Source organism: Spermophilus citellus (assembly GCF_964194105.1).
Source record: "Spermophilus citellus genome assembly, chromosome: 10".
NCBI classification, from domain to species: Eukaryota; Metazoa; Chordata; class Mammalia; order Rodentia; family Sciuridae; genus Spermophilus; species Spermophilus citellus.
Genome location: NC_138197.1, coordinates 132,563,595 through 132,574,091, shown reverse-complemented (window position 1 = coordinate 132,574,091; position 10,497 = coordinate 132,563,595). Strand labels below are relative to the sequence as shown.

Here is a 10,497-nt window from a genome sequence, read left to right as displayed (position 1 = left end):
CCCTCACCCTTCCAGACCTCGGACTCCCCGCCCGTCGATGGTGGGTTCCCCTGGCCTCGCGGGTTATTAGGAGACTAAAGCTAGTGTATCTGAGGGACAGCACTTGTCCCTGACTAGCTGAGCATTTGTCAAGAGCCTTCTGTGGGTGACCATGGAGCGAGGACCAGGCTCCGGGCCGCGGGGAACACAGAGTGGACAGCGGCCCCTCCCCCTCCAGCCCTGCTCGGGTCCCAGCCCTGTTCTGGCCCTTCTGTCCTTCCGGATGAGGAGACCCAGCAAGCCAAGGAGGGGCTCACCTTGCCCCTGCCTGTCCCGGGCCTGGCTGCTGCAGGAGGGCTGGGGTCTTGGGGACCCCGCCAGGCCCCACACTTCCCAGGTAGCTCCGAGGACCACGTCCTTGCAGGGCCTGGTTCTCCCTCTCCCAGAACATTCCCAGTAAGGGACGACTCAGCCCGGGAACGGGCTAGTTTGAGCCACTGGAAATCTCAGCTGGGATCCTGGCGTCTGGGGAAGGGCCGGGCTCTAAAAATAAACCGCTCGCCTCAGCCTGAGAGCCGCTGGCAGGAGCCTGAGAGCCCGGGCTGCCGCTGACACTCCCGCAGATGCCTGCGGCCCGGCCGGCCGCCGCGCCCCCCTCCCAGGCAGCTGGCCCCTGGGATGGGCTGGTGGCAGGTGGCAGCCAGGAATATTTGACCCCAGCTCTTGGAGGCCCCCCATCCCCACAGGCTCACACACATAGGAGCTCCAACCTGGGATGAGCAGCGCGGAGCACAGCCGGGGGCTGCTCCCGAGCACAGGCCCCAGGACGCCCAGAGCGGCTCCCCCAGGACAGCCTCACCCTGCTGCTGGACAGTGACCAGCCTCCCCACAGGTAAGGGACTGCTCCCTTGGGGACGAGGCCGGCTGTGGCCTGGGGGTGGGGAAGGGGCTCCCGGGAGGCAGGAGCAACTTTTCTGTGGTGGCTTGCATCCTCCCTGGACCCTGGGGGTCCCGGTTCAGGCATCCAGCTGCTCTGGAAGGGGGTCCTGGTGCCACTTACTGCCTCTCTCCGTGCCCCAGTCGGTGGGGACAGCTTGCCCTTTCTGTCTCTCCATAACCTCAGCTACCACCCAAACGTCAGCGTACTGCGGCTCCCTGTTTGCCGGCCCCCGTTAGGGGTCTGAGGAGCCAGGTGGAAAGTTTCTCAGAGGAGGCGTCTGGGTGTGAGAGGAGCCCGGGGCCTTCGGCACGAGAAGGTGTCCCCTCCCTGCTCTGGGGACGCGGTGGGGGCAGGAGAGACACCCAGAGCAGTCCTGCCTGCTGGTGGTGGGCAGGGGCCGTCCCAGGGACAGGCTGAGGGGGGTGGACTCCGCCTCCCTGTGGGTCTCCAGGTCCGAATTCCCTATCAGACGCCGAGGTTTATAAAGGGGCTGGTTTCTACTGGGGTGGCTTCAGGCCCGCGGAGCCGAGCTGGCGTGAGGGAACTTGGAGCTGGGCCCACCTGGCCCCTGGTGCTCACGGGGGCCAGCAAGTGTGGCTTTCTGCCTCAGGGCTTTCTGTGCCGGGTGCCTGGGCTCACCCTCACCTGAGGGTCAAGCGATCAGAGATGAGAGCTGGTGGACTAAGGAGTGTCCCCTCATCAGAGGGTCAGGTGCTGTGGGCCGGAGGGGTTTGATCAGCCTTGCCCGGTTCCCGGGAGTCACGAGGGGCGTGGGACGAGGTGGGACGTTTGTCTCCGCCTGAGGCTGAGCTGGCACGAGGCTCCGCCAGCTCCTGCAGTGGGGCTGGCCAGGTCAGAGCCAGGTCAGAGCAGTAGGTGAGAAGGGCTACTGGGGAGTTTGGTCCAGAGGTGTGGCTCCAACGGGGAGCACAGACCCAGGAGGAAAGCACTCACAGTGGCCAGTGGAAGGACCCTGGGCAGCCACATGGGGCCTGGGACTGCCAAGGCCCCTGAGCAGGGCCACACCTGACCCCTGCTGTCCACTCCAAGTCACATCCCACCCCAGGGCTGGTTCCCTCTCCCTGCTCCCTCCCCCATGTGTCCTTAGAACCCCCCCCCCCCAAGTGTCCTAAGCAACACCCAGTACTTCTGCCACCTTTGCACGTGACCTGAGGTCGGCATGGAATTCCAGCTGGGCACGCTCCCGAGGCCAGCACCCCAGACCTGAGCACAGCTCTCAGGCCTCTGCACTTTGGTCTTCTCGTCTATAAAATGGGGTGAGCTCCCTCCCTCGCCACTGGCTGCCAGCACAGGGTGGTGTCTGGGGCAGGGGACACTGTCCATCAAGGTCTGGTCTTCTCCTGATCACACTGGGAGCCTCCAGGTCCATTACATCCCAGCCTGGAGCCTGGTGCCCGGTAGGCCCACAGCAATGCTGCTGGACACACATGCGGGGTCACACAACCTGCGGCGATCCTTACGAGGGTACCACGAGCCCGTCCTCGTCAGATGGCGGGGACAATACCCATGGAAGCAGTCTCTGCTTCCGGCTGAAGCCAAGGCAGACAGATTTGGGTCCACAGCCCTGGGGTCACCTCTCACAATGGGGACAGCCTGCTGAGGGCAGAGCCAGGTGGCCATAGCCATCGGTCATTGGGTGCTGGCTTCACCTGGGGACGCCTGCTCGGCTCTGGCTGGTTTGGTTCCCACTCGGTGTGGACGTGTGGACACCGCCTCATCCCTGGACGTCTGCTCCTGAGAGGCCCCCCAGATCCTCAGAGCCCCCAGCCAGGCACAGCGGCTGCAGCCACCAGGAAAGCGGAGGGAGAGGGAGGTGGTGGCTGCTTCCCCACCCCGTGGAGAGGCCACGGGACCCAGAGGCCTGGAAACCGAGGCGTGTGCCTGAAATAGCAGTAGATTTATCAAGCGCTGCTCAGAGCCGGGCTCGGCGCTCGAGGCTGTGCACATCCAACCAGTCTGCAAACACTCGACCTTGAGCAAAAGCACAAATACCCTAGTGCCAACGAGTGGCCCCCGTGGAGTCCCCGGCCTGTCCCCAAATCCCTGCTGCAGAGGCAGCCGGATTCCCAGGGCCGCGGAGGCCCCTCTGGAGGGTGCTGGGTCCCACCAGCTCGCTGGCCCAGCTGTGGGGCTGAGAGTGAGTCTGCCCCAGGAAAGCCCCGACGGGGGTCACCGTTCAGCCAGGTCACCAGGCCCACTGCCCGCTGAGGAGGAGGGGGCCTCCTCGTGTCCCTGCGTGGCCCTGCCCTGGCCAGCTCCTGCTCTACCTGCTGCGTGATGAGCGTGTTCTAAGCTCCGCGGCTCACAGCCGCGTGTTTCCTGCTCCTCCTTGGGTTTGGCTGGGGTTTGGCTGAGCCCCGCTGCTGCGACCACCCTGGGCTCCAGGCTGTGGACAGGTGTGGGGCCTGCAGATACAGCAGGAGAGAAAAGGCCATGTCCTGTGAGCTGGGGGTCTGTCTGCTCACGTCCCTTGGCTATTGTCACCTGTCCCCACAGCCTGCAGGGCGCAGTCCCAGGCCCACAGGCAGAGCTGACTGGGGGGGTGGCTGCTGCAGTCCCAGGGTGGACTCTGATTTAGTCACCTGCCTGTCCCCCTGCAGGCCAGGTGAGGACAGCCCTGGGCCAGCTTCCCCTGGGGGGCGGGGGAGGGGAGCAGAGGTTTCTTCAGCAAGGAGCCACCCCTGGGGTCACAGATGGGTGTCAGGGAAACAGTCAAGTGGAGTCCAGAGGGGACGTCAGCACCTGAGTCACTGCGGCCTCCCAGCGTAGAGGTCCAAGAAGAGGAACGGAGAGTGGGAGTCCTGCGAGGGGCAGCAGTGTCTTCTCCAGGAGGAGCTGCTGAGCATGGGGCAGAGGAGAGGGCAGGGGGCACGGAAGGGCACTGCCCAGGCTCAGGCCGGAGGCAGAAGGTCTGTGCCCCAGGTAGCTGGCTGCCCTGCTGCCACCTGCTAAGCCCCTGCCGTCCCTCTCTGGGCCTGGACAAGGCGGTGGGTGGCTTGGGACCCTGTCGGGCGGCTCCCTCGGGCTCCAACACACTCGCCTGGCACTAGCTCCAAATGAAGTGGTTCAGGAGCCTCTGATCTCATTAGTGAGTCACAGTGTCCTGCTCTTCAATAATTCATAGCTGGAGCCTCTGGCCACAGCAGCTCTGGAGAATTACCCAGCCGGCAGCCGGCAGAGAGGCTGCCACTCGAAAGGTCACTCACAAATACTCCCCTTCTTGTCAATTTGCAAAACGAGGAATCTGCGGCCCAGCGCCCTGGGCGAGGAAGTGTTTAAATACCAACTGTCGCAAACCCTGCAGGGGACCGGTTGGCTTTTCCTGGTTAAATGTTCCTGTCTCCAGAGAACTCGAGACCGGGCAGAGCACACACCACAGGGAAGGGATCCACGTTCAGATTGGCGCCCGCATCCTGCAGCTGGGCCCTGGGTGCCCCCTTCAGCCTCAGCCTATGCACCTGTGAAACAGGTCGATGAGGCCTGCCTGGGCCATGTGGAGGGGGAGGACGGGACGGCCAATGTCAGGACAGGCGCTGGGGTCCCGAGCCAGGAAGAGACAGCCAGGGAGGGTCCTGGGCCCAGAGAGGGGAGGGAGCAAGGAGAGGGAGGGTGGCCCCCACAGGCCACACACACATGGTCTAGAGAGACCCGGTGACCTCAGGGGTCCCCCTGAAGGCTGTGAGCACAGAAGGCCCAGCACACTTGGCCAGGAGGGCCCCGGGGACACGTGGGAGCTGCTGTGGTGGCCGCCCAGGGTGCCAGGCCCCAGCTGCCCCCGCTGCAGTTACTCAGAGGTCCAGGCCCCCCAACATCATCTCTAGCTCAGAAAGGAAGGCGGCTGGGGAGGAGCCGACTTAGCGATGGTCCTGCGACCCCGGGGTGAGGGGCCTGGCCTCTTCCTGCCGCTGTCCCTGCCTCTGCAGGGGGACCACACTAAGCTCCACTCTGCCCACAAGGAGCCAGGCCTGGAACCAGGTGGCCTGCAAGTAGACGCCTGCCCTGCCGCCCTCAGTCAGAGGTCCCCACGGTCACTCGCCCCTGTGTGCCTCAGTTTCCTTATTTGGGGTGGTGGCAGCACCTGTCACTGGGTCAGTGCAAAGACAGCAGGTTCTCGGAGCAGTGCTGGGCGGGGCTCGGGAGCCTCTGCTGAGCCCCCAGCCCTGGGCACTGGCTCCCCACTTCACGGCAGCCCAGGGGAGGCCTGACCTGGGGCCTGTGCTCAGAATGACTCAGACAAAGCCCTTGACCTTGGGCCTCGAGGAGTGGACTCCGGGCCTCGTGGGCTTCGAGCTTCCTTTCGGCAGTTTGAAGTGACCCCTCTCCTGTGGGCTGTTCTGGGGGGAGGGGGAGAACCTCTGGAACTTCTACTGGGGAGCTGGGCAGACCCTGGCCGAGCCCGTCTCTTCTAGGAGAACCACCTGACCCAAGGGGCCATCAGACCTCCCACCAAACCCCGGCCCCCAGCTGGAGAAGAGCAGCTGGCCAGGGCTGTCTTCCCAACTCCCATTCCCTGAGCTCGGCCCTGGCCCGGCCACACCAGGGACATGGGACACATGACAGGTGCCACCAGCCGGTGGGGCTGGACGGGTCTCCTGGGGAACTCCCTGGGTCTTCAGGTCCTCCCCGGGCCTCTGAGCCCCCGGGCGCTGTCCTGGCCATCTCCCTTGAGCGTCCTAGCACCTCCCCCCGCCTGCCCCTCCGTCCTCATCTTCTCCCCCGCAGCCTGGGTGGCGGGGACGGAAGCTGGCGTCTCCTTACAGTTGAGAAGTGTTGGATGTTTTCTGTCTTAACTTAAACTCCGGTGAGTGGAGTGTCTCCTCTTCCTCTCTCCACAATGTACACGAGAGCCCTTCCCGCTGCCCGGCTGCAGAGGCCCGCTCCTGCGTCACCTCCTCTAATCCCCTCCACTTGGTGGCAGGAAGGACCTCTTGACCTCACACGCCTGGTGTCCTCGAGGCTCAGGGCTTGGCCGCTGCCCTCCCTGTGTTGCCTCCAGAGGCCTTGTGGCTCAGGGCCTGGGGGGCCCAGCAGCAGGACCTGGCCCTCATTCTCTAGAGGACCCTGAGGCTCAGGGAGCCAGGGCCACGCACCAAGCCACCTGTGATGGTGGCAATGCTGGGCCTGGATGTCTACTGGCCTGGCCACCAACCCGGCCCTTGTCTGTGACCACACAGGCAGGACTCAGGGCCGCAGCCGGACTCCCTGGGGCCGTGACCGTGCAGGGCCCGCCTCCCACTGGCCCTCAGGTCCTTGAGGAGTGGGACTCCAGGCCTATGGCCTTCCGTCCCTAGCAGCGCCAGCTGTCCCTTCTCCCCACAGACCAGCAGGGGCTCTAGTTGACCAGAGTCCAGGCCTGTGGTGAGCAGATGACCAGTGGGGCCCTGGACACGGGGGTCCCTTCTCCAGCTGTGGCCACCTCAGTGGGGTCCCTCTGCACCTTCCGGACTCTCCATGTTGCGAGGTCACCACCCCGAAGCAAGGATCCCAGGGCCGTGGCAGCCCTGTGGGTGGGCCGGGCTGAGGCCAGCAGAGCTGAGGCACCAAGGAGGGGCCCGTCCAGGGGGATGCAGAGGGCAGGGGGCTGCAGGACAGCGTTGGGCAACCATGGGGCCCGGGGAAGGACCAGGCTCCAGGGCCTCAAGGGCCCTTCTGTAAGCAGCTCCGGGATGCCCACACCAAGGAGTTGATGGGGTGGGCAGCAGGCGAGAGGGAGAGGGCCCGGGAACAGGCTCAGGGGACAGCTGCCAAACTGGGCAGGTGGGGCAGCCAACCCGGCCAGCTGTCCCTGGTGGCCCCTGCTCGCTGTATGAGCTGGGCAGGTCCCTGGGCCTCCCCTGGAAGACAGGCCTAGTAATTCTCTCTGATGAGAGTCCATGGGTCGTAGGGTTCAGCGAGGTGCTTTGCAAACTGTGAAATTCTGGGCTGTGTCCTAGGTAGTTGCTAGAAGCCATATAATAGTGAATAGGTGCCGCCCACCTGGCACTGGGGGCATATGAGCTGTGTTGGTCCTGGTGGCCCCCAGGCTGTCCCAGAAGATGCAGCCCAGGGGCTGCGAGGGCGCTGTGGATGTGCACAGCCTGGCTGTGTGACTTGTGTGGGCTGCTTCACCTCTCTGTGCCCAGAACTGGCACATCTGTCACACCGTGGGGTGATCGCCCTGGAGCACAGCTGTGCAGAGCATCACCTCACCGTCCACGGGGGCCAATAAATGTGTGGAGCGGCCGTGACCCGGCGGCGGCACCTATGCGCCTCCCCTTTGCTGCCTGAGTCTCTATTGTGAGGTTGAAGACTCCAGTGCCGCGCCCACACGGTGCCACCCGCGGTCCCTCCCCAGCTGCTCAGTCTTCCATGCCCCGCCCCATGCAGCCCTAACCCAATTCTGGCCCTTTCCTGTCCCCAGAGCCCACCTCGGCCCTCCCAGGGCCCCCACTCAGGCTCAGTCACACCACCTCCTTGGGCAGCCCCAGCTGGGCATGTCATGAGACCCGCCCTTCTGCACCCGGAAACCGGAGCTGCGTGGGGAGGGGACTTCCCAAGACCTACAGCCCATGGGTGTAGGGGTGGGGTGCCAGGGTGGGGGGCAGGGGTAGGGGGCCGGGGTGGGGGGCCGGGAGCCAAGCCAACCTGGACCCTGCCAGCATCACAAGCCTGGGGCGGGCCAGTCCCAGGCCGGCCGTCACTGGGTGAGCTGACCACCTGCCGTCTGGGAGCTGGGGTCCTGGGGCGGGCCTGCCGGCTGCACTCCACCTGTCTCTGCCCGTCACCCCCTAGGTGACCAGGACCCGTCACGCAGAGTCCCTTCTGGGCACTTTAGAAGCTGACCCGCTGCCCCCTCCCCCGTGGTCAGGCCTAGCCTCCTTTCCCGGCGTTCAGAGCGCCGAGTGCTGCCCACAGGAGACTGTCCTCCCTGGGTTCCCTGTGCGGTATGCACCTCTTGGCTGGGCCTGAGGCTCTGTCTCCCGTGCCTTCCTGCTGACCTCTGACTCCCCTCCAGGCACCGGACAGGAGGGGTTGGCCTCGAGATCCCTGCACCTGGCTGGACTCCTAGGTCAAGGCCTCTGCCCTCTGTCCTCAGGCTGCTGGCTCCTCTGGGGCAGGGCCTGGGTCTCATTCCGCTCTGGTTCCTACGGGCAGCACAGGGCCTGGCCAGAGGAGCTGGACATCCCAGGAGTAGAGGACACTGCCAGAAAGAACAATCTCATAATGAAGGCTGGGGAGCGAGGAAGGGCCTAGCTCTGGGGGTGATGTCCAGGCCGAGACCTTGTGACACTGGCCAGGGCCATTGGGGGACCAGCATTCCAGGGAGAGGGGACAGCAAGAGCCAAGGCCTGGGCTCAGGAGCCAGATGGGTGGGAGGACCCGAGACTGAAGTGACACCCTGAGGCCCCGGACGGCAGGGTGTGGCCCAGGGTGAGGTGTCAGAGCGCCCCCAGGGCCCCCCAGTGCTGGGTTTCCTGGCGTCTCCGTGAAGCACCCCCCTTTCAGGGGGGGCGGGGGGGGGGTCTGTGGAGCGTCAGAAACCCAACTGGGTCTCCGGTGGAGGAGCCGCTTAGGAGGCCATAGGTCAGGGCCTGTGCCCCCGGGCGCCAGGTGGTACCTAAAGAGACTGTTTCAGTTCTTCTTGCCACAAGTGGTGGCAGGGCCGGGGGATGGGCAGCAGCCCCTGCAGACTGACCGGTGCGCGTTCTGCTGTGGGCAGTCCCCAATGAGGTTTTAACATATTAATCATCGAACTGAACTTGGGGTCCCTGGACACAGCTGGTGCTGGACCGGAGCCCTGGCTGGAGCTGGGCTTGCACCCCCCCTTTTACTGGTGCCTCCTGCAGGGTGGGGATGCCCGGTCCCCCTAGAGGGGCAGCAGAGGGTGCTGAGGGATGGCAGCAAACGGCTTCCAACCCCAGCTCTGCCCTGGGTGCCCACCAACCCCAGGTGAGCCTGAGCCCCGCCCTGCCACCTGCACAGTTGGGCAGGCTGGTTAGCAGGAGCAATGACCTCCCTGCGGACGCCCAGTGTGGGGCGTGGCGTGGTGCAGACCTCAGGGCCCTCTCTCGCCCCACCTCCTGGCCCTCTCGCCTCCGCTCTGGACTTCGTGTGGCCCTGGTCCCCCACCCACCCCTGGACGATCCTTCCCAGGTCTGTCAACTGACACCTGAGTTTTCCCGGGCTCCACCTCCCGACCGCCCTGCTTCTGCCCACCTCCAGGTCGCAGCCCTGAGCCCTGGCACTGCCAGCCAGCCGCTGACTCCACCCCCTGAGGTTGGCGGCTCCTTCTGGAGGGGTGATGCCCAGCGGGGGCCTCAGCTCCTCCCCGCCCCTCCCCCCAGGAAGCCCCATTGGCACTGGAGTTTAACACGTGTGCAAATCTGTGAGCAGGGGACACCAGGCGCCCTGGCTCTCCCACCAATGGCTGCGCTCCCCTTTGCCCTTGATCTTGTCGCTTCCTTTGTAACTCCAGATACTACACGGGCACCTCTGTCCTGCACCTCTGCGCCATCTGGGGCTCGGCTCTGAGATTCCAGGCTGGGCTCCCCCCACACCCCCTACTCCCCCCACCCCCTTAATGGCCCTAACTGACTCCATGATTTCTAACAGGCCACGGCCACTCTCCCGGCCCAGCCGTCCTGCCTCTGCCCCTCTGCTGTGTCTTCCCCCAGGCCAACAGCCTTCCTGGACACCTCTGAACAGGTCTGCCTGGCCCCCCGAGCACCGTCGGCCTGGGCCTGGGTGTCCACCTGGTACCACTTCCCTCCCCAAGCCCCACCTGGCCCCTGTGTCCTGAGTGGCCTCCGGGCCTCTCTCAATCCCTCAGGCCAGCCGCTGCCCCACCCCCACCAGGTGCAGGCCATTCCCTGGTCAGGAGGGTCGGCTCCTTCACCTTAAGCTTTGAAGTCACCGTCCACAGGCCGGGTCCGCCCTGTGGTTCTGACACCACCCCCCCAGACACAGTCCTGCTTTTTCTCCCCGTTCCTGCCCGCAGCTCTGACCACAGTGCCCGGGCAGGGCCTGGCCCTCGGTGGGTGGGCTGCAGCCCTGCATGGCCTCCCAGCCCCTGTCCATCCACCTCTTCTTCTGGCCCCTGACTACAGGAGCGCTGTGTGCGTGCAGCCTGGGCTCAGGTGTGTGTGTAGCCAGGGCTCAGGTGTGCGTTCACCTGGACTGAGGTGTGCATTCACCTGGGCTCAGGTGTGCACACAGCTAGGCTCAGGTGTGCACACAGCTAGGCTCAGGTGGTCGTGCAGGCTGGGCCCAGATGTGCATGTAACCTGGGCTCAGGTGTGCGTTCACCTGGACTGAGGTGCACACGTAGCCTGGGCTCAGGTGGGCACTCGGCTGGGCTGGGTTGGGCATGCACCTGAGCCCAGTGTTTGGCTGGGGCAGGGCCCACCCGCGGCTCCCCTTGTCTGGAGCAGCCCTGTTTGGCCCTCATGCTGTGGACCGTCCGCTGGTGCAGAACCTCCTCCTCTGAGCTTGGCTGCCCCAGGCCTTGGGAGCGTGGCCTCTCCTGAGTCTCGTCCCTTGTCCCCACCGTCCTTGCCCCTCCAAGAGCTCTCACGGTC

At 65.2% G+C, this 10,497-nt stretch overlaps 1 protein-coding gene across 1 annotated transcript in view; it reads left to right on the top strand.

The window, feature by feature from the left end:
- Window positions 1-570: 570 nt before the first annotated feature.
- Window positions 571-10,497, top strand: part of SHISAL1 (shisa like 1) — a gene marked incomplete at its 3' end in the record, with an annotated part of 98,224 nt that continues 88,297 nt past the window's right edge. Inside the window, exon 1 of the mRNA XM_081311845.1 lies at window positions 571-871. The remainder of the gene's footprint in view (window positions 872-10,497) is intronic.